Here is a 24,812-nt window from a genome sequence, read left to right on the forward strand (position 1 = left end):
TTGTTTGCCCTTTAACTCCCCTTCATGGCAGGAGCGTAGATTTCTAGAATTGGTCGCCAGCATGCGACGATGCCTAGAACACCTTGCGCTTTGTCTCACAGCTCCAGCTATGCTGCGCCACTTTGACCCGCAAGCACCAACCGAAGTTTACGCGGAGGTCAGTTGTATTGGCCCCGGTGCTGTGCTCGCTCACCGCAAATCTGGCTTCGAAGAATATATAGTTGCGTATGGCAGCCGCACCCTGACTAAAGCAGAGTCCAACTACTCGGTCACGCAAAAAGTATGCTTGGTGATCATTTGGGCCCACGGCAAGTTTTGCCCTTACCTCTATCGGCGTCCTTTTGACGTCGGCACACACCACCATGCCCTTTGTTGGCTTTCTTCATTAAAAGATCCCTCCGCTCGCCTAGCTCGATGGGCTTTCCGCCTTCAAAGCAGCGTAAGGATCAATGGATTGCCTCTCTTCTAAGCTTTCTCTCCGCTTCATCTACGGTGCGGTATCCCGGGCCCTTCACCGCCAAGCATCACATTTATTATTCGTGCTAACCTCCTTTATCGGCGTAACTATAACCTTGATGGACGTAAATGGCTTTTTCTCATTCTACGCCATCTAGCTCCATCTACGCCACCTGGACCTGTTTTCACGCTAACACCACAATATGGACACGCCGGAGTATTCAAGACGTAAACTCGCGTCCATCTCAGGTACGACTGGTGCGGCATGCGCAACTTCATTCTCAAGTACGTCCGGTCGTGCCCACCTGCCAACGTCGTAGGCAACAGCCTGGTCGCACCGCTGGTAAGTTGCAGCCACTTTCCTGTCTGTCTTGCTCCTTCGACCGAGTTGGAATCGATTCATGCGGCCATCTGCCATACAGTGCAGCTCGCAAACGCACGGTCATTGTTGCCATTCATCATCTGGCCAGGTATTCTGATACCGCTGTGCTCCTGGCTGCTGCAGCTCGTGATAATGCATCGTTCATTTTGCAGCTTTTTATTTTTCGCCACGGTGTTTCTCGTGAACTTCCCAGTGACAAAGGACGCGTCTTCTTGTCGGACGTCGTTGAAGCACTGCTCGCCGAGTGCAATATAATTCATCGGGCCTGTACCATTTACCACCCACAAACAAATGATCCAACCTAACGCTTTAATCGCACCTTTGGTGACATGCTGGCCATGTACGCCGCTGCCAACCACACGTACTGCGACCTCGTTCTCCCCTATATAACGTACGCTTAAAACACTGCTACACAGTGCACCATCGGCTTCTCTTCATTTTTCTGCTGTATTGTCGGCATCCAACCGCTCCAATCGACACAGTTCGCTGCCGCCCTTCAGCGTCTGAATGCACAACAGTCTCTGAAGTTCCCCAGCACACCGAACACTGCCGCCAGATCAAACGGTTGCTCACTAGAGACACGCAGGGGCGCCACAAACATAGCCGTTACGAAGATCAGCTTGCACCGGCCTTCCCACCCGGTTTCCTGGCGTGGCTGTGGATACCTTCTAATACTCCCGTCCTCTCCAACAAACCTATTTCCAAATATAAAGGCCCCCACCGCGTTTTGGAGCTGGCATGCACAGCTAAGTACATCACTAAACCATTCAGGCCCTCTGCCGATCTCCGCCGCTGTGGCCGCGAGACTGTGCATGTCAACGCATCAAGCCGTACTACGACCTGCTTGTATTGTAGGCTCCATGAGTCACCAGGATGTCATCTTTTGCAATTATACAACCTTAGGAATAGGCTGATAAGAAAACTTCTAATGATAATTATAGGATGTTCCTTGGTAAGAAATTCTAAAGTTCATTAGCATGAGGTAAGAAGCTATACTTAAATAGATTAGCTCGGACATAAAAGGGCTAAATATTTTGGACATGGTAGCTCCTTGAGGATGGCGGTTTTTAAAATGCGAGACAACTATCTAGCGAAAAAAACGAGGTGAATTGACAAAAGTGCAGATCAATTAGAGAAATTCATGGAGACGACCTGCTGCAAAAGCGCTTGGTGATGCAAGAAGCGACCAGACTTATCTGCATTGATCGCATCCAGGCGGAGCTAATGGTACGTTGTTCCAAGATGTTGTAGTAAGTTTTTTTCGCCCAGTTCGAAAGTTCGCTATCAGCGTTAAATTCAGTGCAGCTGAGCTGAGAGGGGAAGGTATTCGGTTCGACAACCACCGAGCACTCTGGTTGCTTCGCAGCCACCTAGTGATTCAGAAAGACATATGGACGGGCTAGTTGGTATTGCATCTTGAAACTTGGAAAAACCTCTTTGGCGCCTGTCCGTTGTCTTCTCGTCTGTTTTGTCCTTGTGAAATCATTTGCGCCTACGTGGTTTTTTCCAAGTTTCAAGAGTGATTGAAGTCTTTGTGAGCGCAAGCCAGCCTAACAAAGAGTTTCATTTGGAAGGTCCAATCGCTGTCTTTCTTCACGCTGGACTGGCGTCACCACTGCATGAAAATATAGTGATCACTATTCTCAACACTCAAAGTGCGTCTCCTTGCAAGCCATTTGTCTCTTTGTTCCTGGCGGGTAAAACGACTGATGATGCCGGGTGTTTTGCTTTGTTTCGACAGTAGCCTGTGAATAGCTAGGACGTCGTGCGTCACGAAGCGTTCGAGACTCACAGTTGCACCAACTTCCATGATTTTATCGGAAAGAACTTCAGCTTCAGGGATGCCATGAATTTCTAAGTGAAGCTTCCGGCCTCGTCCTTCAATGTCGTTCAGTTCAGCTTTTATTTGTGAGACTTCATTCGACTCACATTTGGTTTCCAATGCTTACCCTTTCTTTCAGCAACTTTGTTCCTTTCTCTTCTGCATCCAGTCGGGTAACAAAGTTCTCGAATTTGGCTGAGCGCAACTCGGTCCAGCTCTGAATAGAATCGCAACTAATCCACCTCTTTCACGCCCTCATCCTCACGAATACAATAATTCTTCTGCACATATCTAGCCTAACCCACTCAAGGACAATATTTAGGAACGCCTGGTGGAGCGTCCCTAGCATTAGTCAGGTGCGCAGCTTATAAAAGAGGCACGGTATCAGGAATTATAGAAACGTGTTCATAACGTGACCACGTGGGTCAGTTCTCTTTTTGAAGCTCTCAGAAGCAAGAATTGAATATCTTGGGCACATCAACAAACTTTTCGAGTTGGTACACTAACAGGTTGTAGTTTTGAGGTTGACTCTTTTCGTCTGGCAAGTGAGCTTTCAACCAGGAATATTTCCTTCATAATTGTGAAAGGTTTCGCTATAAGTCAACGCCTAACCCGTGACACCACTGCTACTCCCTGTAGCTTCGCGGTGTTTCTAAATGCAATGTTTTTGGAACCATAGTGTGGAGTGGCACCGAATCTTCGGCACTGTGTGCCTCGGAAATCACATTTATGCCGGGTGTGTAATAGAGAAATAGTATGACAATGTCAGCGATGCATTTTGACAACGATTTTATTTTTAACTGCGCTCACAGAGAAGACGCACGAACAAGTGTAGTTCTCTTACGGCCGTTTTCAAAGGACGCAGCGCTGTTGCTTTGCCTTCTTCAGCCTGAAATAGAAAACCGCAGGGCTCGTTAATTGTGACTGTACAACCCCAAACTAGATAACAAAAATGGCGGTTAACATAACATTTAATCCTACATTATCCCTTCAAATTTCCAGTAAAATTAACATGAATTAAACTATTACATTGGGCTGGAATGTTGGAGGTGCAACGCCGCTTTTAAAATCTTCTCTCGCTTCTGTCCGCCGGAAAAGTTTGTTACTTAGAGTTAAGATGATGATTATGTTCATCTACGCAGGGCATAGTTTATTCGTAGGTCAAAAAAGCTGTAGGTCAAATAAGGAAAGATACACAGATTGAGGGCCCTTTCTTGATTCAGCGGATGGTGGTGAATGGCCACTCTTAGTTGGTGGAGCGATTTTTCTCGTTAATTCCGATAACAAAGGAGACTCTAGCCTCTTAAATATGTGCAGGGTTCCCAGAACCTTATAACTTTCTCGGAGGGACAAGCGGCTCCTGGCCGCACGTAACAGAGCAAAAACCGTTGTCATGCCCTTAGTTGCCCTTCAACCGGAGGGATTATCTTGTGGTGAAACAGGCGCCTCTCATTCGGGAGATGCTTGGTTCGATCCCCCTTGCCACCGAGTACCCAAGTATTTTCTAATAAATACAAGATTTCCGCCGGCCTGGTGCTCGACTCTTCTGGGCTGAGATGCTTGGGAAAAGGGTTTTGGACGAAAGAGATGTGCTGACGAGGGAGTGATTTGTTCCGCCGGCAACCAACGCTAAATCCTCCCCGTGCGGTAAAAGCCCCCTTAAGGCCTTTATCATTTAGTATTTAAACACGGTAGTAAAGTTGCATAATCCATATGCTACACAAACAGCAAGCGACCAATTTCAGGTGTCAGCTGCTGGCACTGGATCCTTATGTATTGCCTTTAGCGGGAAGCCGCTCAGCTCGGCGGGTTCGTTTAAAGTGTCGTGGCAGTTGTAGCCCATTTCTAATCCGCAACAGAATGCGAACACGACGGGCAACGCGCGCCTTTTGAACAGCATCAGAGAAAACAGGGCACCGATACAAAAGGCAGTACCAAGTTTGGTTAACGCGCCGGCTACACACTTATCCAACTTTTCGCAAAGAACGCCCTCCGACCCTGTCACCAGGAATAACGCCACAATTGAAATTCAATGTAATAACAAAATCTAGTATCAGTGTGCAAAAAACTCGCGCGAGCTCAAGCGTCAAGAGCTTTCGAAGTGAGCCATAGAAACAAAATGTAATGGTCTTCATGTTGGACATTGTAAATAAGGAATGTGCAGGAAGATCGGTGGCAAAACATGGCCATGTTTGAAAAAGTTTTCGAAGTCCGTACTGTAATAGGGACTGTGAACTCAATGGAGTAAGCTTTTTTTCTTCATGTAGAATCACCTGCACTTGATGTGCCTATAATTCCGGTGATAGCGGTCCACTGCCCAAAATAATAGAACCTGCTTTTTGAGTCAAACTGTAGCAAACAAACCACACTCCGTAGTGAGCTCGCCTATGAACTGCAACCTATAAGTGGCGCAATTTCCTACTTAAGCTAAGTCAACTTTACAACGTTTGAGAGCCCAATTTCACCACTTTGCTTTCTGAATCCCGATGACAAAAATCAAATTTCTTTTGGGTTGCCATGGCTAGTGCTGACGTTTACAGAGCGTAGTACCAATACGGCGTACCAACTAGTGTTGATTAATTTTCTTTCTTGCCACACAGCATTTGCAGATGGCACGGGCTGCCACGTCCTATGCGTACCGTGTCATCCGAAGAAAGTTTTTTCGCGAGGTTTCTTCTCGTGTGTTGCCTTAATGTGTTGCTTGATTGAATTATTTTGTTTGCCGTTGTCCTCTGTGCTTGACATTATGTGATTTTATCATTTACTGCTATTTCTTGGTTTCTCAACGAGACTGCAGCACCACATACTAGCGGCTCACTGCTATTTTCTTCAAAAAAAGAGGCTATCCGAAGAAGGAGAAAGAAGACGCGCGACGAAAAAATAAGGACGAAAGAAATTGGAAGTGCACAGGCTGCGCAGGGGCAGTGTATGTCCTGCATTTTCGCCTGGTGGGCATTTTCTATCTCAGCCTTCCATTTTTTTTTTACACCTATCAGAAGTGGCATACATTTTTATTGCTCTCATCTTTAGCATATTGTGGTGAACAGGCAGCGATGCGTTTCCGTGCTTCCCCTCGAACTTATCCATAACGTCCCCTGGGGTGACAGCACCTTGATATAAATATATGTTTCCGACACATGGTATGCAAATTTTGAGAATTCTGCCGTGCAGTTGTGACCGCAAGAAGCAGCAAGACTTTTTCGCGAGAGTGCTTTTTTTTATGGCCACGGCCTGGTGGATAAATTCAGTTTTCTGGAGTTCGTGGGCGAACAAAGAAGGCACCTACCACGCCTAAGGCTTTCTACCGCTATTGTCGTCTGAATGAGTCGAAATATAAGAGGTTGTTTTGTATCTACTGGCAATCTGATCACGCAAGCGTTCGATCTTTACAGCAGATATTTAAGAATCCTTGCGGTGACAAACCCTGTACGCTCGGGTTTCGCTATGAAACAACTAGGGAATAATTTTGCTTTCCTATCTGGTCTTTTTGACTTCCTGCTAATTTAGAAACGAAGGTGCCAGAAAAGTCTTGGTGACGTCTTCTGGGCGTTCTGAATGGTGCTAAACAACTTGTTGGCACTTCACTCTTCTCTGGCTTCGTAAAGTTCAAGTGAATGTTTTTGCAGGCACCACCTTTTTCGCAGGGAGCAGCAAATAAAGCCTAACTTGCTCGCTCTCTGCGCTGCGCACTCCACTCATATAAACTGCGCATTATAGTTCAGCTTCTTTCGTAAGTGTTAATTCTGTGCCAAGTTAGATCAGTGAAAGAAAAAGAACCAAAAAGAGATAATAATGCTTCTGGATTAAATTTTCTGGTATGAAACCCGGGTGCTGCATACTTCAATGTGACGGCTCTTTAATTTTTTCATATAAAACGCTAGCAAGGTAATGCTAATGTACCAACTTCCCTTTTCAAATACTTTCCCAGCAATGGCTGTCACCCTATTGCTTGTCCTTTGCAAGACAACGTGTAATTTTTTACTTAGACATTATCGGAGCAGCGCATACGACGGAAATCAGAATTGACAGACACACAACACTGAACGTTGCGTATGTCCCCTGTCGTCCTCGTCGCATACGCCGCACCTATAATGTCTAACCAACATGGCCAAGCGTGTACCTTTTTACTTAGCTACGCCTCTTTCGAGAACTGCATATCTCCTCGCCACGTTTACCCTTATGGCTGTATTCCAATACAAGTCGCGATTTGCTTTAATAAATGCAGTGCTAACATTCACAAAGACTAAAAAAATCAAGACAAGGCTTTGGCTTTTTCCTAAAAATCTTAAAAATCCTAAAAGTCCCAGATAGTCATGATCTCAGTGGTTGCCAGTTTCGAAGGCTTTTGACCTTCTGACTTTTATATTTCTAAGCTATGCCAGCATATATCCAATATCAAGGCACGAACCATGTGGGACTTGAGAGCAAGAGGGGCGCTTATGAATGATTATACAGCGTAACCGCATGAATGTACACTGCGCAACGGTTCTTGTACAAAGCACGCAGTTCTCAGAGCTTTCACTTTATATTGTGCCAGTTATGCTCTATTTAACGTATATATACGTAGAACTTTAAAACACAAGTGAGCCGCAGCTTCTGCAGGATAAAAAAAAGTACTTACGGCGGAAACAAGTTTCCCGGCACTCTTGTTGTGTTGGAAAATTATTGCCAAAGTAAGTGCAAACTGTCGCGTCTCGAATACATTTTCTACTTTGCGGGTGATAATAAAACACCCTCACTAGGGACCCATGCTCACATAATGTCGTCGCTCGGGGAAAATTGCATACTGCTCCTGTAATTGACAAGAAGCATGAGTTTACCAAATGTTCGTCACATCGCAGGCAACGTTTTCTTTTGCTCGCTTAAGGAGAAGCGGTTATGCGGAAAAACGGCATTTTAAACTAACATTTTTTTTATTTTCCGACGCTTTTTCGACAAAGTAATATCTCTGGCGTAACTTTCGACCCTTAACAAATTGACTATTTTGAGTGATCTAGGCTTCGAAAAAAAGAATGCTTGCTGTAAAAGCTGAAATACAGAAAATACCTTAAAAAATCTTCTCTGGCTATGATTCATTCCAATGACGCTAAAGGTGGCTTAGTAAACAAAAGTGCACGGCCTTAAGACGAAAAAAAACCGCAGAGGGTTTCCGGGCATTAACGAAGTAATGAAGTAATTCAGACTGTCTACGGTGATTGAAAAACGTGCACTGCATTTATAGTTAATCCTTAAAAATAGTGTTTCATTTAATTTGAAGACTCTTTGACAAAAAAAAAATGCTCCTGTTTCTATAGCTAGAGGCCCATTGTTACTGCGAGTTACGGCGTCTTTGATACACTGCTGTAAGTAATCTCTATTCGCACATTATCAATGCGCGTGACGACCTCCCTACATAATAAATTGATGCCACGCAGCTGAAAGTCGGTTTCGAAGTGTTTATCTACTGCTGTTAACAAATTTCTGTCTCTATTTTTCCAGATGCAATGCAGGATAAGCCGCATGTCTACAGTGGTGATCAACACAAAAATATGTTACGTGCATTAGGAAACATGTGAACACTGTGTTCATCTCGTAAGGTCGACGTGCTTTAAAACAACATGCCTTCTCATCTTCGTCTTGTAACCTCCTTTCCCTGCAACCACCTCTCCTGTATTTCTTCTGTGCCTGGGTGTCAAGCACACCTGCAACATCTTTCCTGCTTCCATATGTATGCTTGAATTAAACAAATATTATACGCTGAGGAACAGTGCCTCGGTCATATCAGTACTAGTCGAACAAGTCTATCAAGTATCCCTATTTTGGAATGAACCCATTCCTTCTCCAAAATGGCTTCGTCTACTTGCACTTTACTTCCAGACTGTGACGCAGGAAGCTTAATAGTTAGGAAAGTGTGGGCCTCTTCAACGAAAGATGAGCCGTCCTGCAGTCAACAATACAAATAATCGGTACGTGAGAAAAAAGTAATTGTGGATACCTATTCAAGACACCGAAAACGTTCTTCCTACTCTAGACGCCTATTCTACAGACAGAAGGACACCGGGATGTTTCAACTTACTACTGCGGCAATTTGAATCGCATATCTCCTTCTTTTGAAAAGGCGGGTTGGTATTGCAAGTAAGCACGCACTCTTTCGAAGTGCTATTAAACTGGTAACCGGTGGTAAGACAGCCAGCAGTCGTTATCACAGGCTGCTGGATGCTGCATTTAGGATCTGTAATAAAAAAAACACCATTAATCAGACAAAGCAACGCCTGACCTTTCAATGAAGCCCCCATATGTTCGGAAATGGCTTTTTTTTTTGTCTGGGTAGCGCAACATTAAAAGCATAATAGAGAAAATTCTGTTCACTTTTTCCTTTTGCGCAGAATTTATTCAATTGTACTTTTTGCTAGATAATTCTTCGGCAGTAAAGTGTCGTTTATTGGTGAGAATACTGCATTTATAAGGGAGCATTCTTTTTGCCACTTCATTTAAGCTCTGCCGAGAAATCTTAAAAATCCGCCTTTGTCCACGTTTGGAGGTCAGTGATGACCTACCCAACAGTCAGATATCGGCCAAAAAAATATCTCTTGATTATTCCATAGTTGGCTTGCTAGAAAATCCAGTGGTGGCGATAACTCCATTTACAATTTGACTCTTTAATTCTAATAAAAGCTTGTCTTTAATTAGTTTATTCCTTGCAAGAACACAGCAGTCTCTACAAATGGGCCCACGTGTATTTTTTTTGTCAGTGTTTTTCGACATTTTGAACAGCCTCTACTGCTCTACATCTTTTCTTTGCAAGCCAGGCAACGCAATAGTACAGAAATACGCACTTTCTTGTTACGCACTGGAAGATAGTACCCGATTGCAATTATTAGTTTCCTCTTAAAACATGGAGCTTAACTGCCCTCTTTGAACGTAAGAGAGCCATGTCGAGAATACTCTTTGATTGCAACCAGTTTCTTATCATGTATATGTAGCTTCCACTGATGGCACCAGCTATACCAACGATGGAGCGAAGCAACCACACAGCGAGCAACGGGCCAAGCAGCTGTCCTGCAGCCGAACTACTGGTCTAGTGACAGATTGACAGGCTATCCGCTCTTGTAGCTTTTCGTTCATAGGCAGAAAAAGTTGTCGCCGAGTGTGGAGATTTGCAGATGGCAATTATGCCATGTCCAAGATGTCTGTAATGCCCTGTTATAGGCTGTAACACGTGATGCCGTTTCCTCGGTGCTCCAGAATGTGGGATTATGTCGGCACTTTTCTTTCGATACGTGGTTCTCCTCGCTATCCGCCTAATTAGACCACTCGAAGTTATCCTACGCAGCAACTTCAGCGCTAATTCTTAAGTGCTTACGCACCTTGTAAAAAGGAAAATATAACGAACTATTGGACTGGCATAAATCCATTTAAGGATTACATTGATGCATTGGTAGCGGCTTTCGCATACATAAAACGTTGGAAATTCCGGTGCAGTGTGTAATAATTTCAACCGCGCTGAGCCTTAGAGCTGTATTGAAAAATAACCCTCGTGTTGACACTCCACTGGAATGTATGAAGTGGAGAAAACATTTTGCTCCTACGCAAATAGTCATGCACGATTAAACAACACCCCTCGGCGTTTCGTCCGATGAGGGTGCTCCTAGAGAAATATTTCTCCTCGTCGCTTTCTTTGAAGAACCGTCAATGCCGTGTGGTGAGGATACTAGGACGAAACATTGACCCCCGCAGCGGTGGCCTCGTGGTCTGAGCATCCGCATCGCATGCGGGAGGCCAGAGTTCGATCCCCAGTGCCGCCGGGTATCCACCGGTGATACAGTGGGTACAAGATTTCCCCTGCTGTGGTGCTCGGCCTAATCAGGACGAAATGCATGGGAAATGGGTCGTTGATCCCACCCTGAGTAGATGAAAACACATTAAGTGCTCTTTGGCCACATATGCCCTTGCGCCATAAAAATATACCATCATTATTACCAACATTGACCCGAATACGGAAATCAGTGCGTAAAACAAGGATACTATGGCGCGTTCTTTCTACGGAATTATCTTAATAACGCACTTCGTGGTATTTACCCCCGTTCAACCACTTTTTCCTGCTACGCAGATGAACCATGAATCAGAAACTGCCGGAAGCAATTCCGCATTTGGCAGTTTCTATCGAGTTGGCGTAGCGTTTGCGTACCGCGGTCGGAAATCTGACGCATTTCGCCGCAATCTTCTGAACTGAACTGAACTGGGAAATTCAACTCTTTAGAAGCCAACTGCGCTTGAGATTTGGTAGGAACCTGGGTAGTCATATCTATTATCTACCACGAGGGATGAGTGACGAGATCATTTGTTCCTTGGCATCGCTGGGTTCTGTCTCCACCGAAAATAACCAGGCACCACGATTCGCTTCACACTTATGTAGTGAAGTCCCTACCGAGCATCAACAACCAAAAGGTCTCGGAAGATGAAGGCAAGGGTTACGCATACTTAGATCTGAAGAAGTGCCACAAGCTCTCTACTAAACGGCTAAGAAATAAACTCTATCACTTGATTACTTCCGGCAAATACGGTACGTAAACAGGGGAACCGCCAAAGCTTAGATTGGTTTGACACCAATGTTTGCATTGATTAAAACGCCTGCAGGGCTGGGCAACCCAGTTTCTCTTGTGCAACACATAGTTCACCACAAGTCTGCCACCGTCAGTAGAATCTTCACACCGCGGTTTAAGAGCAATCCGGCGATAAGCCGTCAGATATGCTGCGTCCCACAGTAGATAGTAGGCACGGAAACGATTATAAGGTTGAGAGAAAACGTGAAATGCGCTCGCGCCGTAGAAGCGTTTGTCATCGCTGCCAAAGCGCAGTAGAGGATTCTGGCTCAAAAAGAAAAAAAAATGTGGCAAGAAAATGTTTGAGGCAGGTTAAAAATTTTGCAAGGTATTTTGATGAAATTGTGTGGTCTTGTAGGATACTCGGCAATAGACGACATACATAGTACAAATCAGGCGATATAGAAATTGCTGAATATAACCTATCCCTATATATTAGTGTATTGGTTATATTTGTATATTGATCCTATTCAGTACAATTCCCTATCGCCTGATTGATTGTGTGTTGTCGAGTACTCTATACAAAAGCTTCCGTTATTATTTCGTTTATTGAGGTCAAAGGTTCTCCGAGGTCTTTATCGATCTCCTTAGTAAATACCTTATAGGAAACGGTCAGGAAGCCTATCAGTCTCTAATTTTTTAAGTCCTAGATGTTTTTTTTTTATTCAGTAAGGTTTTTACCCTTATTCCAAGCTTCTGGTACGCTCGGGGTCATAAGGCATTGCGTATACACGGTGCCTAGTTTTTGTAGCGCAATATCCTTTCCATCCTTCACTAGATGTGCTGCTGCCTTATTCTCATAAGCTACTTTCCCGTTTGCATTTCCCCAGACTATTTTACTTCCTCGGTTGTTACAGGCGGATTCCCATTCATGTGCGCTACCGGCTCCTTTGTTAACGTCTGTACTGCATTGGCTACTCCATATATTTGTGTACTACTGTTCTGTAATTTTAGTGTTTTAGTCAAATCTCTGATGACATTTCCCTCTTTCTGTATTAACGCATACCTTTGGGATTACTTTCTGCCTGGTTTCCTTTTCACCACTTCAAGGCTGCCTCCTTTTTTAGAGCGTACTGGATTGTATAGATAATAAACTTCCTTCCGTGATACACCTTACGCTAATCGATTAACGTTTATAGCTCTGCCAGTTCAATTCAGTCTGTCCAGTTGGATGCTTGCAAGCTTCGGCGTTCTCAAATAGATATTTCGTCTATGCAGAGAGCTAGCCTGTTTACTGTGGAACCATCCTACCGCCCACCTCTCTTGCTCACTTCTTAATGTTAGCATGGAGATTATCGTTCAGAACATAATTATTAACGTGGTCTTTCGTTAAACTTGAGTATTGGTTCTGAAGCGATATCCTGAATTCCTCTACTTTCTCTCTTCCAGCGAGCTCGTCAATAGGCTTCTACTTCGCTAGTTTCTTCCATTGCCTCTTCAAGTCTAGAATAGTTCGAGACCGTCGCAGCAACGTACCTTTAAGAGGACCTCCCCATCCTACATGATGCCTGGGTGAGCGCATTGCGTCTAGTCTTTGTTTTTAAGCCTCATCATTGGGGCATTTCCACGTATAATTCATGTTATCTCCTCTGCCGAAGAAGGTATTCATGATCCGTAAGTTATTTCTCTCTGTGAGCTCTACTAATAACTCCTCTCTGCTTCTCCTCGACCCTACGTCATAGTCGCCTACTGTTAGATCCCCAGGCCTGCTTCCTTTACTACCTTGGCATTGCAGTCACAGATCAGTACAGTGCTGAGTGTTTTTTACTTTAGTGATTGCCGATTCATCTTTATAGAAGCTTTCGATGATTTGGTCTTGCCTGGATGTAGGCTCCTAGGCCTGTACCACGTTCAGCTTGTACTTCTTTTTAAGCCTACTTACGAATACTGCCACCCTCTCTTTAATACTATAGAATTTCTCTATGCTGCGAGCTATATCCTTATATATGAGGAATCGCATTAGTAGTTCTCTATCTGCCATTCCACAATACCATAGTACGTGCCCATTCATTGACACTGCATACTGTTCATCTTTCCTAATCTCACTAGGTTATATGACATCCCATTTAATACCCGATAGTACCTCGGAAGCACTGCTGGACTTGCCTCATTGGATAAGATTGTGTCATTAAACGTTGGCAGGCTCACTATCCAGCTGCGGCCTATTCGGGGCCCGAGATTCTGACCTCCATCCGCTTGTTACAGGTCTGGCCGCCGCCTTGGTGAGTTGGTCCTCAGTGGCTGGGGACCTAGGGCCGATAGTTAATTGGTTTATTCGTGTAGGATTTTGTTGCGAAGAACACCAGGCTGGCCAAATCCGCTTCTGGTAGGGGAGTGGGTTGTTACTTCCGGGCACCGAAATGGGGCTGTACCCCACGCCTGGTTATGATATTCCTTCAACACGCCGATATTTTTTAATCCCGCCAAGGCATTGATATTCGAACACCGATCCTCCTGTACGTGATGCATGCTCTACCTCTACTCAGTCGCTGCATTACGTGTCCGAACCACCCCCTTATCATGCAAATGAAGAGAACAACCTTTTCTACTGTTCCATAGCTCTACTATGCTGTCATCTGCCTGTCCCCCTTCGTACCCTAGAGGAAATAACACCTACCGGTCACAGTTTAACCTAAAATATAGGCTTTTCTCTTCCTCTCCGTCAATTCAGGGACCTTACTTCTGTCTTACCCAGAACGACTACCAACGGACACGACTGCCGGAATGACTACTAATGCACACTTTTTTTTTTGAAGTTTGCCACGTGCGCCACTTCATAAATTTTCCTTTTTGTCGAGCAGATTCCACCATCTATCCTTCCACATGGCGATGCCCCAATCCTCCCTAAGTACCTCCCATACTCCGCACCCAACATAAAGTAAGAAGCCTGCCTGTCTAGCGCAAACCTGGATCACCTGCGTGACCTGACCATCAGGGCCACCCAAATATAGCAGCGGCGAATGTGGGCCTTGGACTAAGGACGCAACTTCCTGTAGCCCTCAAACCTTACCTTTGCTCATAAAAAAATGTTTTCTTTTGTTCTCTCGAGGGGCGAAAGGGAGTGTGACCGAAAAGAGATTGAGAGCAAAGTTATGCTCTGGAATGATGTTCAGTGGCCGCACTGGAGTTGAGCACTTCACAACGGAACGAGCACACTCGCTGGAGTATGTACAGTCTTTGTCAAAAGTTTAGAGCCCAGGGGGTTAACTTCCAAGCTGTATATTGGGACTCCAGGAGCATTCATGGAAGTCCTACCTGTTGCAGGAGGCAGTGCCAGACATCTTCTCATGACAGGAAATTTGGAGCGCTAGATATCTATTAAGAGCGACACAGTGTGCTTCACAAGCAAACCTCCTGGGCTCCAAACTTGTACATGCGCACGCAATCACACCGAATGCAGTTTCTAGCCTAGTTCATTTATTCTTGATACGTAGTTGCTTAAGTAAAAAAAGATTTCACTAGTTTAAACATGCTTTCTTTCATTGAAAGACGGACTTGTCACATGCGCATCGCGGGAGCTGTTAATTACAACCCTGAAAGAACTTGGGTGTGGATCACCAGTCAAGGTTTCCGAGCAAGCCGATGCAGATTTAAAAGGCAGGAGGTTACGTTAGGCGGTCTCGGTGAATCCGCCAAACTTTATCAAGAAATTGTACGTGTTTGTGATACTAAGTAAACGCGTCTGTATCTTGAACCAAAGGCATGGGGAAGATTGGACGGGAAGAGACCAGGGGAGCAGCAGGCTGAGCCCAGCTCCTTTTACGCTCCGCTGATCCCAGTTCATTTTAAGCTCAGGCCGCGATGAGCACAACAAAAGTCCCTTAAGGCTCCATGCCCATCACTACTTTGTCATTACGGTTGCTGTGGCAGCGCACGTGAAAGATATAAATAATGAAAACTGGTGTACAATTTGCGAGAAAGGCAAGACGTAGAATATTTTAAAAGGCAACAGCTGTTCGGTTTACATTTATCTCCACCTGTACATGTCAGTGCATTTTTCACGCAAAGGGGATGATGTCGAATAAGTGATATAAGAAAAAGCTGTAGTATATTTGTCGATTTGAGGGTGGCCATGAAAATAGTCCAGTAATCTTATCATGCTGGCAAAGTTATCTCAACAACTAACTAATTGAATTTGTTTGTAGCCCATCTGTGCTGCACATAACTTCGGCCTGCTGATAGGCCACGAACTTCTATATTATCATCCATCGCAAAGCATGTCATAAGGAGAGGACGGCCATTTGGCGTAACACACTACAGCTACGGCCAAGGCTAAGCTCTGTAGCGGGTAAATGACGCTGTCCTATGTTTTCATGCCAGTTACGAAAAAATTTGAACAAAAGCAAAAATTGGGACCAGACACATAAGAGTGCTTACGATTAAGAAAGTTAAGCCACCCACTCACTATGTTAACGCAGTCGTCGCGCGGCCTCATATATCCTGACGCCACGCAGTTGACACTTCTCCCGCTGCGTGGCTCTACGTAGCCGCATTCGCACCCCCTCCGCACACCTTCACTTCTGCTCGCTAACTTTCTGAAGGCAGTCGCGACTGTACCGAGGCCGACTCCATCTTAAGTGTGGCGTCGGTGGTGGCGCAGTGGTTTTAGCACCCACTTCACATGAGAGAGGTGTGGTTTTCGGCCCCCATTGCCGGCAGGTAACCCACTAGTGATACAATGGGCATAAGCTTTTCCTTGGCCTGATAATCGGCTATTATGAGATCACCTGCATGAGAAAATGGGGCTTTGAGCCCACCTTGTGCAAGCGCAAGATTACTTTTACAATAGCGAACTTTTACCAAACTATGCCCCTGACCCATTCAAAATTCATCCTGTCATCGCAATCATCATACTTGGAAGTTAATTTCAATACCTTCTTAGCCATTAAATTTCAGCTAGATATCTTGCTAAATGCTTCAATCATACTACTTTCTGGGCCAAGAAGGGCACACGTAGGTAACTTGAAATACGCTGCGTGCCAGTGAATTTTCTTGAGTACAGCGAAGGGGGATGCTTTCGTTTTGCCATTTCTGTTTCTAAGAAAATCAATGGACGATGGTATCGTTGCTGAAGTTCCTATAATAAATTACTAATAGTGCATGTTAAACGGAAGAAAATTACGAGCGTCAATATAGCACCTAAAAGTCTAGGAGCAATAAAAAAAATCCTTGGGCTCGTCCTGTTCTCTCACTATTCAAACTTTTTAAGCACAATTTTCGATAAACGGTTCCTAGTCCTAAACTGCCTGATTTTATTTATAGGGCGCTATTGCGTGGTGACCTAATGGTGACTTCGCATCCACTTTTATTTATCAGCGTGATTGTAGTGAAATTCAGATCATAATTCCATTTCATTATGGTAACCGAGTACAATCTGGTATTACGTCATTCCTTCGAAGCGATGCGGAGATGCAGAAACATGTTAGCAGCATCACGGATCAGCGCCGCTTCAGCGGACGCACGCAAAAAAGAAAGACGCCATTTGACAAGAGTACAGCTTTGGCCGCGCTAATAAAAGCAGTTCATGCTTACCATTCATCGGCGGTTTGACTCCATGAGCTAGTACGATAAGGCAGGTACCCAAAACTGCGTAGAGCAACATATTGCTTTCTGTCGTCTGAGCGTGCGATGTGGAGCGCTTTTATATGTTGTACACGTTCCACAAAAAATATCGCTGCTGTATGCATTTCTTTCTTTAGAAATAAAGGAGAGCCTTTTAGAAAGAAACTACAAAAACTGTTTTTAAAAGTCACTTGAAAAAGAGCAGTCGCGCCACCATAATACATATAGTTCTGGTTTTACCTTCTTCCCTTTATGTCACACACAATAGTTATCTGTCCACCAAAACAAAAAGAAGGCCAGTTTCCAAAGTAAATAGATAAGTTTGGGTACTGAAGCGTTTGTCTGTTGCACGAAAATCTAAGGTTATATTTAAATTGATCACTTTGCGCTGAGCGCATAACACGTGAAAAGAATAGAATCTATTCTTGAATAGAGGGACACTTGTTCTTTTCTCCGAATGCATGTTGACTAAGCTCAAAAATGAATGCAAGATTATCAGCAACTGTGTTTTTTTTAAACAAAATCTTAGGATTGGGGTGTCATAGACAACCGCATACGAAGATTGCCTGACCTTTACTTACTTCAGTATAAGTTATCGCATTTCGTTGCTAAGCAGGAAATAGGGCGAAGGCCTGATGTACGTTATAACTAAACCTGACTAATTTCAAAGTAGTCAGGAATGAACTCACAACCACAAATTGTCTCAATTTCCAGACGTGGCTTGTGAATGCCTTTGTTAAGTGCAGGAAATGAGGGGGTTGTTAGAGGACTATTCATGCACTGTATCGGTTCGCAATCATATCTAGACGCTTTTCATGCCCAGGTTTTTCTTGACGCGGCCGCGCCCTAATACGGTATCCTATTTCTAACGAAAGACAAACCACGTCTTTCAACTTCAGCGCTCCTGGAAAGGAAGGGATGAATCTTTCAACTTATGACGATCGAATGAAATATATTCGCTATACTATAAATCCCACCACCAACGGCTGTTTTCCAAAAGTCCGATATTTGACTGTAACGCAGTCATACCTTCTGCTTTCGGTGGTTGCCTTATGCATTGCAGTATTATTGTGTGCTGAAATTTATTGCAGGCTATTTGCCAGCACAACATAGCGGCGCGGCGTGGATGCCGACCGGTGGCGAGCATATAGGCGGTGATCGGAGGCATCAAGCTGTTCGGCACACGACGGATGTGGCGAGGGCTGTGGTGCCGCGTAGCCGCAGGTTCTGGGGTGATCCGTGGGTGGTAGCACACGGTGACGAAAGACACGCACAACGTGACCAGGGACACCACACGCATAACAAAGGGGAAGGTTGTCACTGTCACTGGTGCGCCAAGGTTTAACACGAGCACGGGGCGGCCGTGTTGGAAAGGGAGGCGGCGGCGTCGGAGGATGGAACGGCACAAACGCGTCTGCCGCTTGACTTCGGTCGGCGTTGGCGTATGTGAGCGGCGCCGCAGCAGGAGCCGGCGGACGAAGCGGTGGTAGCGCTTCGGACGCTTGCTAGAGAATCACAGTTTGGTGGGCTGGAACCACGTTGGAGGGAGATCCCTGAACGTCGCAAAGAAGTCACAGAGAGCCACCTCCTAAGGCATAAAGTCTTTGATGTGGTCAAGCAGCGAGGTGTGAGACGTCGGCGCAGCGAGGTCGAAAAGCGAGACAGGCTGCATGGAAGGTGATGGCACCAAAATGGGCTGCTTACGGAGCTCGTCGTAGCTGTGACACAGGGTGTATAGGTTGGCAAAGGTGGTACGGTTTCGGGCGATAAGCATCTGAAATTCTTCAGCTTCGATGCCTTTCAGGACGTGCTTGATCCGGCCCGCCACGGAAATAGACGTGTCCACCCCTGTACAGAGGTTGATGAGATCCTCGATGTTGCTGGTGAACGATTCTCCCTGCAGCTGGGCTCCCACTCGCAGGCGCTGTTCAGCGCGCAGCTTGCACACTGGACGGCAGCCAAGGATATCAGAAAACATGCATTTTAAGACCGACCAGCTAGTAAAGTCCGCTTCGAGGTTTCTGTGCCATAGGCTGACCACCTGTGGCACGTAAAACACCACGTTGTTCACCGTAAAGATGGCTGGGTCCAGTTGTAGGAGAGAGGCAGCGCAAACGACGGGCGTAGGCGAAGGGGCCGATGACTGGCTTGCGTCGGTGCACACAGTTGGCGCAGTGTTCTGCTGCGAACCTCGTGGACGTAGGCCAAAGGCTGGAGCCAGTACCTCCACCAAATTGTAACAGGATTTCCAGTGAAATAGCCTAAGGATAGGTAGTGAAAATGGCAGCACGAGCTCCGGCCATCAATCTGCCCAATGATCTCACAATCTACTATTTGGGGTGTCATAGCTAACTACGATCAAAATTTCAAAAAAATTCTAAGCGTTCTTCAGAACTGAAATCACAAAGATGTTGTTTGGATTTCTGTGAAGTTACAGTACCATTTCTTGGTAGTTCTATTTGATAAATTATCCAGATAAATAAGTTAACTTTTTGCATATACCTTGAAGCGTTCAGGCGTCATTAAGAAAGTTGTGGAGCTAGCTCCAAAAATATTGCCCAACCCAGGCACATCCAGCGAGATAGGCTTAGCGTTGCCGTTTTTATTCGGGATAAATGAAAGTCCGCGGACATTAAAAATATCTCGTGAAACCGCGGTCCGTGCGCCCAAATACGCCGCGATTACAGCGCTCTCATCCGTGGTTTGTAAAACGCATTATTCGCTTCGCGTCTTTCGTGCTGCCCAAGGCAGAGCTTTGCGTTATGCTTGGTTTTAAGATAAGCGACAGTGGGTTCAGGCGGAAGTTGAAGGAAATCGCAGCTCCTGTTTCAGCGGCGATCACTGCGCTCTCACGTTAGCAGAATGGATGCGGGGTAACGATGAAAATCTCATGATTTGAATTGGGGACCAGGATCCCAACAAGCAAGCAAAGACTGGAAAGAGGAAAAGGTCATTACAGTTCCAAAAAGAGATGATCCGTTTTCTGCAAATAATTACAGCCCTCTTTCCCTCCAAAATAGTGGAGCATATAGAGTACTCCCAAATACCAAAATTTACTTGTTTCACACTTTTTTATCTTAAAGAGCACGGTTTCTCCAGCGACTCTCTTGCGACGCTTAACTAGCCCTCTTTATAAACCATATAAGCCATATATAACATTGACACCAACACCTCGGTCAACGCCTTGATTTTGGATGCCAAAAAAGCATTCGATAAAGTACCCCAAAAACATCTATTTTTAAAACTTTCGTCTTTGTCCCTCATTGAATTAGTCGCTAATTTTTAACCAACAGTTATCAATTCGAACAAACTAACAATGGCTCCTCCCTCTTGCCCTCGTTATTTTAGGTGTGAAACAAAGTGCTACGCACGGTCAACTTTTATTATTAAATTATATTATTGATCTTCCAAATATCATCTTCTCAAATATCTGCTTATTCGCAGATGAATGTGGGATCTATCACCCAATTAGCAAGATAACCGATGTTAATCCCCTTCCGACGTATCTTGACAGCATCCATATTTCTTCCCAAAACTCGCTTATCTCTTTAAATAATGCGAGTTTGGGAACGCCCGGCGCAGGCTTTATTGCCACCGTCAGGACGACAGCGACCGTTCTGGTCGCAAGTTAGAAAGATGACTGGCGACGCGCGCAGGGCTTGACGCGCCACACGTGGACGATCTGGATGCCACGACAGCGACGGTTCGTAAAAGGTGATGCGGGAGCGCCATGATAATTTAACGGTGGACGTTTGTTCAAGCACTGCATAGGGGCCAATATAACGGCTCATAAATTTTTCACACAACCGTGGAGAGCGCACCGGTGTCCAGAGAGAACCTCATCACCAGGGGGAAAAAAGCGGCACGGTGCGTAAGCACTTTACGGTGTTTGCAGGAGGTCTGCGAAGTTTCTGTGTTCAATCGCGAAGGTTCACGGCATCGGGGCAGGCGGGAAGTGAATGGCTCGTGGTAGGGTGCTGAACAGGGGAAGGGGACAGAAAAGAAAGGTGCCTCCCTGATGAAGGTAGGGTCCGACCTAAAACAAAGAAAAAAGGCGAGTAACGGGCTCTTCGTTGGTATGGTCAGGTTGAATTATGGACGAAAGCATATTTGGAAGCGTGCGATGGAAGCGCTCTGTTAGGCAGTTGGTTTGTGGGTGGTAGCGGATGTTGTCTGTTGCCATCAAGGTATTTGCTTAGGTAATCGCTAATAAGGTCAGGACAACCTTAGACTTCAATCAACCTAATGATCATGCAGACTTTCGTAAAGGACACTCGACGATAGACCATATACACGCCATCAATAAGGTAATATAGAAATGCCCAGAATATAAACAGCCCCTACATATAGCGTTTATTGATTACGAGAAAGCGTTCGATTCAGTAGAAATCTCCGCAGTCATGCAGGCATTGCGGAGTCAGGGTGTAGAAGATTGTTGCATGAAAATATTGGAAGGTATTTATCACGATTGCACAGCTACCATAGTTCTCCATAAAGCTAGCAATAAAATTCCGATAAGAAAAGGTGTCCTGGAGGGAGACACGACCTCGCCTATTCTATTCACTGCCGGCTTACAGGAGGTATTCCGGGGCTGAAATGGGAACAGTTGGGGATAGGAGTTAATGGACAATACCTAATGGTATTTTTGATAAACTCGCACCAGAATTGCCCCAAAACCACTGCAGTGCTGAAGGACCCGCGGTAGTGCAGCACCAAGCCGGGGCAACATCGAATACAAACTGCATCGCGCCGGTGCCCGTTTCGAGCTCCGCCTTGCGCGCGTAGGTGGCGTTGACCCGGAATTGCGAAAACCGTCGTCTGCTTTCTTGGCGCTTTTGCATGCAGCCACAGCCCAAGGCAACTTTTTCTTCTGAAATGTCAGTGGCAACCGGCAACGCTATGGACGACAAGGCGCGCCGTCTTACCATGTCAAATGAGCTTTTAAAAGAGCTGATGGCTGGTGAGTCCCTTTTGGTCCAAGAAAATCGCAGTACGCCCTAGGTCGGCACGCTCGTATTCCGGTTCGAGCTACGCAATGTGTGGTCGCAAAACAGCTGTAATCCGCTATCCAGTATATGAATGCAAATGCACCAAGATTTCATGATGTTAGGAAAATGATATATATTGAATACGGCAGCACCATATAATGCTTTAACGTGCTGCAGCAACTGCAAGCCGCGCGTCTCGAGCGTATATGTGTTTTACTTCCTACGGGCCGATATCACAATAGACCGCGGTCACAGCTGCCTAGTCGTACAAGCTTGAAATGAGGTTTTGCATCCTAATTTTATTTGTCCATAAAGTACACAAAGTTTGGCCGTTCATTGCCTTCATTTTCTTTTATCAATGCCGGTATTTCTTCATCTTCGCTGTCAGAAGTGCTTGAAAGGAAGTGATCATCGATCGCGGCAAGCAGATCAAGACCTTCCCGTGCGGACGCCATTTGTCGTCTGCTTGGCTGCTGCAACGCCTGCTGGTATTGCTCCCATGCGCGTCGTCGATTTTGCCGGTGCGCCTTGGGGCAAAAAAAAGTGCCCCCAGACGGTGCGCCCCATATATCGAAGATGTCCGGTGCGCATCGGTGCAATTTATCAAACATAACACTTCGCACCCGTGCGCACTGGTCCGCACCAGTGCTGTTTATCGAATATGATCCAAGTAATTGAGATTCGCTGATGACATTGCCTTGGTATGTCACTCAGGACATGAACTGCAAAGCATGATCAATGAATTAGGCAGGCAGAGCAGAACGGTGGGGCTCAAAATTAAATGCAGAAAACCACAGTAATATTAAACAGTCTAGCCAGAGAACAGCAGTTCGCAATTGATGGCGTGGGGTTGGAATTAGTAAGAGAATATGTCTAGTGAGGACAAGTTTTCACCGCTGATCCGGATCATGAGAGGGAACTAACTAGAAGAATAACAATCGGGTGGAGCGCATATGGCAGGTTCTCTCAGATCATGAATGGCAGTTTACCAATATCCCTCAAGAGAAAAGTATACAACAGCTGTATCTTACCGGTCCTCACCTATGGGGCAGAAACGTGGAGGCTAACAAAGAGGGTTCACCTTACGTTAAGGACTACGCAGCGAGCTATGGAAAGAAATATTATAGGTGTAAAGTTAAAAGATCGGAAGCGGGCGGAGTGCACGAGAGAACAAACACGCGTTCATGACATCCTAGTTGAAATCAAAAGGAAAAAGTGGGCTTGGGCAGGGCATGTAATGCGAATGCAAGATAGCCACCGATCCTTAACGGTAACGGAGATGATTCCAAGAGAAGTCAGTCGTAGCAGGGGGTGACAGAAAGTTAGATGGGCGGATGAGATTAAGAAATTTGCGGGAATACGGTGGCCGCAACTGGCGAAGGACAGGGCTAGTTGGACAGACATGGGAGAAGCCTTTGTCTTGCAGTGGGCGTAGTCAGGCTGATGATGATAATGATGATTCCAGGCATGAAGAACTTGCTCCAAGATGGCGTAGAGGAAAGCCTTGCCGTGGTCGCTGAGGAGAACACGAGGGGCCCCGGGGCGCGGAGGAATGGCGTGCACAAAAAAATGGGCGAACCGTGCAGCGGAGCCTGAGAGAAAGGTATCAAATGGAAGCAGGGTGTCCCAGTTGGTATTGTTAGGTTGAATTCAACATTCAGTACCTTTCCTTGACGTTAGTAGTCGTTTTCATTACAAACATTCATGACTCAAAGCCTATATCGGGGGTCGTAAGCGCACTATAAGCGACCACTTTCCGATACCATAACTGACCCCTTACTCGAATCGCGCGATTCGAAGCGCAACAAGATTTTCTCGTATGAATTGGAGGGGATTATTTCAATCTAGATACACAAATACGCATACAACCTATATTCGCTATCAAGCAATACTGATGGTTCAACCTGCGTGCAATATTTAGGTCTAATGACACTTGACACCGCGTTTTTAGCGCAGACTGATGCAAATGAAGTTTTTGGAACTTTCGACCCAGTTAACACAGCAATTTCTGTGACATTGACGGGCTTCAAATAAGACCGATCAAGCAAGTCGAAGACCTGATCGCCACTGTACTTGATGGTGTCGGTACGAATTGCGCACACAAGACACACACAGGAAAAAACACGAGGGAGACTGAAAGAGCGCAAACTATCAACCTAGTTGATGGTTTGCGCTCTTTCAGTCTCCTTCGTGTTTTTTCCTGTATGTGTCTTTTGTCCGCAATTCGTACCTACAACAGTATGCACCAACTTGCCCAACAAGAAGTTCTTCTTAACTGTACTTGACCTAATATTTAGTCTTAATTTTCTGCATGGAATTTTTCCGAGACAATTACAGGCTGTAAAGGTAAAGGATTCGCGTGGAGGCGGTGACAGAAGGGAACACTTTATTCTACAGAGCTATTTCAATTTTAGACCTTTTTTCTACAGGTCGGAAAAATATTCCATTGTTGAGGGAAAAACACCAAGTAATCACACACGCACAGCTTGGTTCACAGAAGGGCGCTCTATCGACACGGCTATCTTCGCACAGTAGGAAATATTGTGAGACGTGTTTAAGCAACTAAAATGCTCATCAGGCATATTTATAGACTTCTTCAAGGTCTTCGATACCAATAAGAACAATACTGTTTTATTAAATTTAAATTATTAAGGTTTCCGCGGCATTTATCTTCATTTGCTAAAATCCTATCTTTAATGTAGCCGCCAGCAATATGTTATCAATAATTATTTGCCCGATCTGATAACCATTTGCGCAGGAGGAATACCTCAGCCTTGAGACATCATGTTTGAACGAAGCCCCTTTTTTCCGGACTATAGAGCAAAATATTTCTCCTGAAAAAGTCTTTCCAAGAAAACAATGCATGGAAAGACGTAGTTTCGACCACCTCTGTTTTCTACACTACCTCCTAAACCTTACTTTTCTAACAAATCCTCACAGCAGATCCCGGCACAAAGAACTCTTTCTTGAAACAAGGCACTTCGTTTCGTTGTCTCGTTTCTAAGAACAAATAACGGCTT

This window comes from Amblyomma mixtum, chromosome 10 (assembly GCF_055824585.1).
Source record: "Amblyomma mixtum isolate Tamu chromosome 10, ASM5582458v1, whole genome shotgun sequence".
NCBI lineage: Eukaryota > Metazoa > Arthropoda > Arachnida > Ixodida > Ixodidae > Amblyomma > Amblyomma mixtum.